At 31.3% G+C, this 12,795-nt stretch overlaps 1 pseudogene; it reads left to right on the top strand.

Moving 5' to 3' along the window:
* The first annotated feature begins 6,621 nt into the window (after positions 1-6,621).
* On the top strand, positions 6,622-9,755 carry LOC149530234 (pre-mRNA-splicing factor SLU7-like; annotated as a pseudogene).
* Positions 9,756-12,795: the final 3,040 nt, after the last annotated feature.

Genomic DNA, 12,795 nt, shown 5'->3' with positions numbered 1-12,795 from the left:
GATAAACTTGCAACATAACAATACTCAAGATTGTGGATCCTTTGAGAAGGACAGAGCTCTTTCTTTTAAAGGTTTACAAATGGTGGAGATCAAGATCAAGATGATGGATGATCAAGGGTGTGGGTTGACTTTAGGCATGATCCATGTGTAAGAGCAGGTCAACCAATGAAAATAAATTGACTTTTCATGTGAGAAAAAAAGCTTTTTCTTTTAATTTCTAAATAGAAAAAGGACTTTATGTGTGCACATTGAGTGGGTTAGAAGAACGACATCTTTTATTTAATTAAAAGGGGAAATGTTTTTTTAATCAAATGTGAACTTAGGATAATATAGTCAAACCATAAGTTATAATCAAGTTAATTGATTTATAACAATTTGGTCTAGGTAAATGATTAATTAATTTAACCAAAATGTTGAGAAAGGGGGCTAATAGTCTAGATGACTATATCACATTTGCCCCTTTTTGACTTATGTGTGATTGATATGAGAACACATGACGTCAAAAAATACAGAAGCCAAGTACATAGCAATAGTGTAATGCCCCACTCGGGAACCCAAAAGAAATTAACGTAACATGTTACAATGTTTACCAAACCTTTTCTTTTATATAACTTTAAACAACATCAAAGTAACAATAATGCAGAAGCAATATTCACATACACATCAAATACACATAAGCAATTACAAATACAATTTCAATTCCTCAAGGGTTCCTTCATATTGAGTCACATTTTAAAAAGTTTTATTAATAAGTTTAAGTCTCAATTACAAAGTCCATAATCATAAAATGAATAAACACATACATAATCATATAAGCAAATGCATAAGTACAACTAATAATATGAAAACACATCTAATGAATAACATCCATTGCACATGTCACAAGGTATGTGAAAATAGATACAAGTATATCAATATACAATACAATATCTCATAGCATCTCAAAACACATGATACATACATACATCAAAAGAATAGAAGTCTTCAAGATAAGAGGAAGAATGATAATGGCACCATTGTATCAAGGAGCATCCAACATCACTCAATTTGAGGGGGACCAACTGGTAATAATACACTACCTCCCAATCACATGGTCACCTAATTAAGCTTCCACTCCCACCATGCAGGAGAGATAATGTACGATCTACACACAGATAATCAAATCATAAAATAATCTTAGGCAAGGAATTTTGATAGCCAAAACTACCTCAAGGGTAACACAAACTACTCAAGAAGAAGAGATAATCAAAATTGAAAGAATAGTCATTCCAATACCAACACTAATACCAAATCAACATCCAAATACCAAGCACAAATTAAATATCAAAACCAAAAAGATACAACCACCTCCAAATCAATGTAAAGTGTCACAAGCATAATAACCAACAGATAACAATCATCGTCAATAAAAGTAAACCACCAATTAATAACTCCAACAATAAAAACACCATCAATGAATAATTAATAGTCATTAATAAAAGTCAACTATCAAAAATAAATGACACTCAATCAATGACTAACAACTCACAATAAATATACCATCAAAAGTAATATCCAACAAGTACACCACTAGAGGCAAATATTAAAAAAATATGAAAGAGACTTAGGCTACATACTATGGAGTGTCATCACATGAGCCAACTCTAAGGTTACTCTAGTAGTCTCTCAAGACCCCGACCCCCTAGTGACTCTATGTAGAACCAGAATACCCTCTCGTGAAGATGAGAAAATTAATCATACCTCTCAAGGTATCATCTTCATCTCATCCTTAGTCTATACAAGCACTCAAGGTATGGACGAGGAAAAATCTCTAACGAATCATTTTAATATATCTCAAGGAAAGGGCTAGGCAAGATATTTTAATTACTATATTATCACTTGTTACACAACTTACGATGAGTTACCCTGGCAGCCACTTTGGGCCCCAGCCCCCATTGCAAGTCACTCTCATAGACATGCACCTAGACTATCTTCTCAAAATTCACAAACCACAATATTGTCCCATACCACAAGAGTAATATTGATTGAATTTAGTTCCTTAACAGATAACCTAAAAAATAACATTGGTTCTTGAAACCCAAGTTCTCATAAATGCTCAATAGCATAAAGCTCTTAAAACATAAATATCAATTCAAATCATAAAATTCATCATGACATCCAGTCAAATAATCATAAAAGAAATCTCAAAAATGCCTCTAGTGCACATCCTAACTTGGCCAACTAAAGAACCCACAAAGAAAAACTATCAAGAAAATAAACATCACAAGACTATAAATAGAATATTAGAAAATACAGAGTTTTCAGCCACATGATTTAATTCCACCAATTTCTCTTGTTTAGTTTGGGTTATAAGGATGTGTTTAGAAATAAGGTAAGAATATACATGTTAATATAAATTGTTATGCTAATATACTTATTTAAATAAATAAGTATTTGAATATCAAATCTCCTTGTGCATATAAAATACCATGCAAGATTATCATGTTTTTAATTTAAATAATCTTAAATCATAAATGATTTAATTAATAACATAAAAGTATATTAATAGATTTAAATATTGATATCAATTTCAATTTCTAAAATATTAATATGACTTCTATTTAAGTCTAATATTAATATTTATTTTTTCTTTAATTCATAATGCAACTAGAGATACAATTTATAAATTTAATTTAATTATTTATAATTTCTCTCATAAAGTCTAATAGGTTATTCACTAAATGATTACAAAGTGAATTCTACCACAACTTCTCTTAAAATATAATAAATTCTAAATATTTATTTATTAACCTCCCTCTTGCATTAATAAATATAAAATCATTTATATGCAACTAAGAGTTTAATTAGACTTAAATAATCACTAATACTAACATTCACTTTATAACTAAATGAATAATGTTTATTTAATTTTAGAAATTAATAAATTATTATTGTTATTTTCTTAAATAAATAAATTTGAAAATTAAATTATATAAAACAAGAATACATATGCAATTAGTATTTTTGCATGTCTTTGATCTTTCAAATCATGCAACCATACTATACTTAGTTTTTCTATTTTTAGCATATTTATTTTCACATGCATGTAACTATACTATACTTAGCTTTCTATTTGTTTTCACATGCATGTATATGTTTAGTTACAATGTGTGTTCCTCTCAATTAATCTTTTGCTTTTCAAATAAATATTACAATTAAATTATTTTAGATGTAAGAAGAATATTCATCTATATTTTAAAAATTCATGATAATCACATAGTTATGATGACAAATTTAAAGTTGAAACTCTAACTGTTTAATTTGTTATTTTCTTCCAATTTTCTGTAATCGAATTTTTCCTATTTTAAAAAGGCATTTAAAATAATACAGTCATAATAATTTTCTACGGTTTTTCCATAGTCAAGTTTTCTTGATTAATAAGTTTTCCTTTTCAAAATCTACAACATAATTCTCTATCCGAAAATTAATATAGTAAATTAATAAACATTATGCAAGCACACATGAAGACATGAAGTAGACAAATCTTTCAATAAAATTCTACAATGGGTTTTCAAACCCTACCTCAAGACCACAATTAAAATCTGAGACAATATGTGAATGCATGCAAATCCAAACCCCCCAAAACTTTCAACAATTCTTTTGATCCAATTCCTAATATTGCTCCCCAAAATCTGTGTGTGTACAAATGAGCTCGAATCTCCTAATAAAGAGTTTAACTCTACCTAAGTTTTCCTATTTTTGAATATGCAAAGGCCTTTCCTTAAAATAAACTTTTACTATTTAATCTTTTTATGCACACTCAAAGAACTTTTAAACAAAAATATTCTTTTATTTTCATTTCCTCCACTTTATTAATTGGTGCAAGTACTAATTAAAGCATAGTTTATTATTTAAATTAATAATAATAATCAAAGCTCATTGTTTAAATGCAACTCTAATTTAATTACTATTAAATAAATAATTATAATAAAACAATATTAAATCTTTAATATTTTAATTCTCTTTTTGTCCAACTTCTTAAATTAAACTTTTTAATTAAATCTTTTGAAAAAGAGGGGCTAAAAAATTATTCAACCAAAATCAAAGTACAAAGCAAAGGCACACGGCCCACAAAAACACTACGTACTTTTAATTTAAATATTTTAAACTGAAGTACATATTTAATTAATTTATAATTAATTAAATATCATCATATTCTAATTTCTATTTAACCATTTTTTTAAATTTAGACTTTTAAATTAAAGCACGTATTTAATTAGTTTTTAAATCAATTAAATAATCTCATAGTTTAATATTTTCTTTTTAATCAAATAATATTTAATAATTCTCAATAGTATATGATTAACCCAAATACTATAATTAAATAATTTACCAAATAAATCACATAGACATTATCAAAATAGACCAAAACTCAAAATCAAACAACACAGACAAAGATAAACTCATGGGTTTAAAAAGGGTGGAAAGTCAGTTATGAGTCCTCCTTGCAAGACAAGTATTTAGGCTATGGTTGGGATTGGACCTGAACATTATCTCCCCATTCTTACCATTGAGTTATTGTGATAGGGCATGCTCATCCTAGCAATTCAGGAAAATCAATGTTCAGACACTACAATGCTGCATAAAATTTGAATATATATATATATATATATATAACTAAACAGGTAATGATGGGGAGTGGCACATCATGTAGATCTTGACTAGCAGGTGACTACGACTCTCTCTCTTAACCACATAAGACACATCTGATAGAAAAGTAAAACAAACATGCACACTATACACATGCAAGTATGGGGTAAGTACTATAATAAGTCGAGTACAAATAATCACATAATCAAATATGGAATATTTGTCATTGTGAATATAAAATACTTATCATTTGATATCATCTAGAAAATAATCATATTTACTAACTAAGAACCATTAAAGCATCATTAATGTGCTAGTAGTCATAATAATCAATCAACATGTGAAAAATAATCAACTAAGTAATTCTTTATTGATATATAAGTAATCCAAGTCATGAAATATTTTCATAATTATAAATTCAATACTCTTGAAACTACCACATGCATGAAATAGGCATAAACATAGTTTGGTAAATATAATGTAAAAATACAAATAGATAAAGAGATCTAATTTTGAAGAAAGAAATGCAGAAAGAGATAACAAGTCTTGAATGTATAGCCTAATAGCGATAGTACTGAACACTTAGGAAATAAAAGATATCAGAACTCAAGAAGAGTACTAACACCAAGAACGGTAGATAGATCAAGAGAAAATGAAAAGATCAAACATATGCTCTTGAGAAATAAATAGTTGTAGCAAGCAATAATAGAGTATTTTTACTCCCTCGGGATCAAAATCGAAATGAGGTGAAGATGCCCCAGCAAAGATTCAAAGATTAGACCTCAAAAGATCAGCTAACTTCCTAAAAGAAGGTAGAATTTTGTAATTCAATTTTGACTATCAAGATGAATTCATATTTTAATTTTGATCCCGAAAATGGATCCAAGACGTCAAAATTAGCTAGGGTTGCAATTTTCATGAAATTATGAGAAGTTTGAAAAATGAGTTAAAATGAGGTTGAAGGACTATATAAGGGTTCCAAGGGTCATTTTCAATTCATTTGTCTTTTGTGGTTTTGAGAGCTTTTGAGCAATTTGGAGAGACACTAGTACATTTGACCTCAATTTTTGACCATCTATTAAAATGTTTTAGATTGGTCAAAATATGGAAGGAAAAATATATATTTTTTAAATCCATGCTCGTGTTGGTCAAAATTTTGACCAACATGACCTTATAATGTTAAAATGAAAATGGACAATTTCCTATTTCATTGTTATGTGTAACATGGAGCGTGAGAGCTGCAGGAGTGAAGGAGCAGGGTTTTAACAACGTATCAATCGAAGGAGTAGGGTTTGCACTTGAGGCAATTTGTGAGGCGATGTGTGAAGGGTTTTTGGAGAGCGACAGGTTTGGAAAGAGCAAAAAAATTGGTGATCTTAGGCAGTTTATGAAAGCAGACTACCACCTACTCTATCCCTTAATCTGAAAGGAAGTTTTGTGTTCACAATGTACAAAAGTGCCATATTAAGGAGTGGTAACCCTTTTTCATATCAAAAGGCTGCTCAACCAAGAGGCAAAATCTATGCTTTGCATGTTGCATTCATCAAATATGGGGGAGTAACATTTTCCTATTTTTCCAGCTAATGAAAAAAGAGGAATTTTAGAAATCCATGAATAAACAAAAGCTCACTTGGAATCAAATATGTTAGTTATATGATTTGTGTGCTACCTTCGACTAAGCGGGTAGCATTTTCATGTTTTCCTAGCTGAAGAAAAAGATAAACTTTAAAATCCATGTTTTGAATTTCAAGCATTCTTGATCTGGGCTTTGATCTGGGAATGAAGCAAGGGAATTGCCTCTCTCACTGAGATGAAAGATGCCTAATGATTAGGAACTTTGAATATATTTAATATTTTCTTTGGAGGCTTCATAATTTATTCATATTTGTATAATTTTTAAATATATCATTATTGTTGTTCACTTAAGATGTGTGTGGAAGAAAGTACATCTTCATGCCTACTATAAGAACACTTTTGTCTGCAACAGTGCTAATGGTTTTTTAAACTATAGTGTCTTTTAAATTAAGAGAAGATCACAGAAAGCAGTTGGAGTTAGAAGAGGCCCGAAAGGTTGGACTTACACAAACAGAACTTGATGAAGATGGAAAGGAGATCAACCCTCACATCCCTCAATATATGTCATCAGCTCCATGGTATCTTAATGCAGAGAGGCTGGTAATTTTTTTTAAAACTCTTGTAGTGTTGATTGCACTATTTTTATGTTGTAATCACACTACTATCCTAAGATTTCTAATCTTATTGCTACTATTTTTCTCATCAGAGTCTAAAACATCAAAGGAAATGGAAGTCAGATCCAAACTATTCAAAGGACTGGTATGATAGAGGTGCCAAGGTCTACCAGGCTGATAGATATAGAAAAGGTGCATGCATAAAGTATGTCTAAATCATGTTTATGCTTTTACAAAAAAGATATATTCTTAGACGTTCTCTTCTGTACTGAAATCGCAACTAGCATTGTTCCTAGTGGGTTTACTCGATGAAATGATAAGATAAAAATTAAAATCGATAGTAGAGATTTTTGGATTATCAAATATTGTATTTTTTTATTATTATTTTAATTTTACCAAACTATTTTTTTGTGCCAGTCATGGGGCAATGGCACATGATAGTAAGTCCTGCATGGAAAGGCCTCGTAACATTGGAGCAAAATGGAAAAACAAGAGAATAACACCTGATGAACAAGTTGAGGCCTTTGAGTTGGATTATGATGACAAACGAGATCATTGGAATGGATATGATCCAGCCACATATGCCCGTGTTATAGATAGGTATGATGCCAGGGATGATGCAAGGAGGAAATTTCATAAAGAACAACTATTGATAAAATTGGAGCAGAAAAATAATAATCCAGAAGAAGAAGGTGAGGACAGTGATGATGAAGATGATGAGGATGCTCTAAAGGTCGATGAAGCTAAGGTTGATGAGACCAAGCAAATGGACTTTGCTAAGGTAGAAAAGCGTGTGCGTACCACATGAGGTGGTAGCACAGGCACAGTGAGGTTAGTTTCTATTTTGATCTTTATAATAATCAGCTTTTTGGCTTTTTAGTTGATGGTATATGTTTCACTTTCATTTGGATTTTGATTCACTCTTACGTGCATAAATGTACACCAAAAACTTACGAATTAGAGAAGACACTACCGAGTATCTTTTGAATTTGGATGTAAATTCAACTCATTATGATCCAAAGACTCGGTCCATGAGAGTGGATGCTCAACTTGACAGTGATCCAAATGAGAAGTTCTACGGGGTATGGTACTTGTTATAATGTATAAATATTAAATATTGATGCTCTAAAGGGTAATCATATTCTTATTATGATGCTCTGGTTTGATTTGCATTTCATAAAATTTTACAGGGAGATAATGAATATAGAACTACCGGCCAAGCTCAAGATTTTAAGCAACTAAATATACATGCATGGGAAGCCTTTGAGAAAGGACATGATATTCACTTACAAGCAGCTCCATCCCAAGTAGAATTGTTGTACCAGGAATTCAAAATCAAGAAAGAAAAATTGAAGTCCCAAACAAAGGAGGTTATCATGCTCAAGTATGGAAATGCAACATCTGAAGAAAAACCTCCAATTGAGCTACTAATGGGTAAACTAAGAATCAAATTGAATATGATAGAGCAGGTCATGTAATTAAAGGCTAGGTAGGTCGTATTGGAACTTCACCATTTGTCCTAGGATGAGATGAATTGGTTTGAAAAGGCTGATTCTAAAAATTTTGACTGGTGAAATATTTTAATTGAATGACTAGTTTTTCCTTTCCTTCTGTAGGCTAGACATGAACTGTTGATTCAAATCTCTTTTTTTAGGAAAAAAGTTGTGCCAAAGAGCAAGTATGAGGAAGATATTTTCATTAACAAACACACTTCTGTTTGGGGTTCTTGGTGGAAAGATCACCAATGGGATTACAAATGTTGTAAACAAGCAATAAGGAATAGCTACTGTATAGGGCTGGCATGGATTGAAGCTGTCGAGGCAGCAATTGATCTAATGAAAGCTAACTTGATTCAGAAGGAATCTATAGAAGGTTTTTGCCCTTTTCTTTCCTCATAATAATTTTGCTATCAAATATTAGTTTAGATACATATTTTTCTTTTATTTTTGCCATAGCATTTTATTCATTCCTTCACCTGTTATAGAAAAGTCTCCACAACATGAAGAAAAGAACCTTGCAACATGGGGTTTTGATGTTCCTGAGGATCTTGTTATTGATCAAAAACATCTTACAAAGGCTCTCAAAAAGGTATTGATTGAAAATCTTGTTTGCAGAACTTCTTTACTTAATAAAAATTGTATGATGAATTCTTACTTCCATCTATATACAAAATAACAATCAAGTTACATGATTGTTTTGACCCATAACTATTCATATTAATAACATTTAAGGAATGTATCTTGGTGCTTGTGAAATTGATTCCATTTAGGAATATGATTCTAAGGCCAAAGGTTTAATCAGAACTTTTAAGGTAAATCCAAAGCATACTGTTTGCGGCAAAATAAAGCCAATCATTTAACCTATTACAAAATAAAGTTAACAAAAGTGCAATTACTACTTTTCAAAGGCAACAAGGTAACATTACAAATCAAATGTTGCAAATTGATGGCATGGCCATCATACCAAGAGCATAAATGAATCAATTTACATTTTTAATTGACTTTGACCTAGTCGAAGCATGTTTTTGCTAACAATTGTATTGAGTTTTAAAAAGGTGAAATTGACCATTGTGATGAGTCAAACCTATACCTTGTCAAATTGTATTATAATTTTGACAAATGCCATGTAATTGTCAAGTATCCAATCTTATAACCATTGATTTGTTGTGTTTGATCTTACCAGGAGGATGAGAGGAGAAGGGAAGAGAAGGATGAAAGAAAAGATAAATACAATGTTGAATGGAATGATGAGGTAGGAACACTTTTTGCATTCTTTTTTTGCAAGTCATCATTGTGGATTAAATGACTGTCCCATGTCTCTATTAGAAACTTATCTATGTTTGTGCTTTGCTTCTTGCAGATCATTACTGAGGACATTGAGGCATATCGAATGAAAAGAATTCATCACGATGATCCAATGAAAGACTTTCTACATTGATTCATGTTTCTATTTCTATAATTTTTTGCTACATCATTTAGAGAAAATGGCAAGTTAGATAAAAAAATTGTGATTCACAATGTATTTCATATCTACTATTGTAGTCTAAATATTGTAGAGGACTAAGAAACATAATTTATTATACAAATCAGATAGGGATTGGTCAGTTCTTTGTGTGTACTCATGAAATCAGAATGTAAAATATTATGAATATTAAAGTATTGCCATCGATAAATTCCTTATTCTTAACAAAGTGTTGAGGTCATCAAAATTGATTGATTCTAGCAAGTTTTGCCAATATTTATAATCAATGGAATAACATGTATTTTATAGCAATTGAACTTTATAAACATTCAGTCATGGCAATCCTCATTCTGTGTTTATGTTTAGTTAGCACTAGGTTGTTTGATGCCTACAGAAGTGTGACAAGAATTTTAATCTCCTCATTTAGGTTTTACAATGTACTCACCAAATGCATGAATTGCAAAACTCACCAAGTTTTCTCCAAACTCATGATTACTCATGAGCCAATTTGTTAGGCAAGTTACCCGCCCACTAACTTTTTGAAAATTTTTTGTATAGCTTGCAAGTTTTTCCCCTAAAAATTTTGAAATGCAGAAAATTGGGAATTTTGTTTTAAAAACTTGTTCAAGTTCTTTTTTTTTTTGCTTGGAGTTTAAGAAACATGGTGTGGCAATGAAGCTTTCAAGTTGCAAGTTTCCCCTAAATCCTCCCTTATCTTTAGCATGATCAGGTGGGGCTAACATTGTTTTCTTAGGTTGTTTTATTTCAAGCATTGCACTTTTGCCTTTGCCTATGTCTAGTTCTGTTTGCTTTTGATTTGTTTTCTTTTTCATGTGATACTCTTCAAGTTGAGTAGCAAGCTTTGACCATTTCTTTTCAGCATTCTCATATACTTCCTTTTCCTCACCAGTGATGACTAGGGCTACATTGTCTGGCATGTTTAAGTCTTTCTTGTATGTTGTAATTAGTGCCACCTTGTCTTCCTCAATATACTATCATTTCATTTTAGATAATGAATCATTTATTATATTCCTAAACTTAAAAATTCCTTCTTTCCATTTCTTTGCAATTATTGGGTCCAAGTTTTTAGGCACCAATGGTTTAATATCTTATGGTGGTCTATTGAACATTCTCATATTTATTAAAACAACATTTACTACTTTATCTGTATTGGATTCATTTAACTTTGAGAATCTATTCTTCAAAGTGTCATAGTTGCCATTATGCAAGATATCATTTAATACATCATTAAAGATAATATGTTACCTTCTTTGGGTGACTTCAGGGTCTCAGCTTTAGTTTCTTATAATAGTACACCTACCTCTAGTGTTGGTGAAGCTCTCTTTTTTCCTTCATGTTCTTCTTTCCTCTATAAGTTTCAACTGTCGGGGGTTTGACAGTACCAGGGTTCTTCCTCGTGGTGGCATCTCTTGGAATTTCTAGTTCTAGTGATGACTCAACTTCAATGTCCTCGAGTCATGTGTTAGAAGGCTTACCTCAATTTCCCCAATTGGTTTTGCCTCTATCTCCTTGACTTTCTTCATGTCACTTGTCTGGAGGCCTGACTCTTGCCCTTCTTCTTCTTCAATCTCGCACTTTCTACAGCTATCTCTTACTACTTCCTATGTTCTTTGATTGCTATGGTAGTTCCAAATGTCTTGCCCTTTCGGTCAATGGGCATTGCAAACAAATTTTCAATCTAATCCCCTAGTTGACACTTTGACAACTTCATAAGGTAGTTCTGTTAGCCAATAGGTTTGTGATTGAACTACTTGAATCATACACCTTCCTATACTACTGAGTAATCATACTTCTTGCTTATACTCTTCTACCCCTCTGAATGAGATCCTCTCCCTTTGCGACATCTCCTACTAGAATTTCTTGAAATATTTTTTCGACAAGTAATCTACATCACCATCTAATTTCTTATACAACTTAGTAATCTAGGTAGTGATATGTCTCTCTTTCTTCCCCTCAAACTTATTGAACCTACGAAATTATTTCGTAAAATTAAAAAAAAAATACACAAATATAACACCATATTTTGGAATGTGCTTACTGTAATACCTTTTGATTTTTTGCAGATTTTCCAGTATTTGCATTTGCAACCACCCACTCAAGTCAAGTGTTGCAAGATTGTTGATGATCTGATGTGCTTCGTACACAACTTTACTTGGAACATTGTTTCTCCCACTTGATTAGTAAATTTTGTACGTAATTACCATTGCCATGAACCTCATCTCCACATTGGTGATGCCTTTTGCAGATCCCATACATCTATCATGGTGATATCTAGTCAGCCTTGTAGCTCCCTTCTAGTTTCGCTAAACCCTATAACCCTTTAGATTAGATCTTTAGTGATTTTGTACTATTTTTCTAGCCATATGTATTGATCGTGCATCTTGCTCAGCAAAAGTATGACCCAATCATCACGAAAGAAATAAGGAATATCCACAACATGTTGTTGGGTAGTTATCTCCAAGTGCTTGAATTGTGGCTTCAAGACTTTCTCATGATAGAATGTTTGATATAGTTCACGAGTTTCTTCATCACCAAACTCATTAATCTTCACCTTTAGAAATGCACTCACTTTCTCAATGAGGAGAATGTCACCTTACCCTTCTAAAGGGGACTTTAGTATTCTTATTCCTATTTCCCTTAGTAAGTGTCTTGGATATAGTCTGATCTATATGTTGTATTTATGTTTTAAACTAGCATTTCTTTGTCTAATCAAGTATACTCTAGAATACTAGGATGATAGTAGTCTTTTGTTCTTTCAGCATAGATTCGAACTTGCAATAGTGATGGAAGGTTTTGAAAAAAAAACTCAATTTCCTTTTCAATAAAATAATATCCAATTCATGATTCATGCAAATACTTAGCATGCATTTATTTTTTGGTAGTGACCTTCAAAATTTCGTTAAAATTTTCTTTTTTGGTTCTCTAGCTTATGCAATTCATGGATTTCCTTCATGTTGTTTTGGTGTATTTAGTTCAATCATTATTAAAGCGGGAA

Source organism: Cupressus sempervirens, chromosome 11 (genome assembly GCF_028749045.1).
Source record: "Cupressus sempervirens isolate cs-2001-9-10 chromosome 11, ASM2874904v1, whole genome shotgun sequence".
NCBI lineage: Eukaryota > Viridiplantae > Streptophyta > Pinopsida > Cupressales > Cupressaceae > Cupressus > Cupressus sempervirens.
This window is presented reverse-complemented; position numbering and strand designations above follow the sequence as displayed.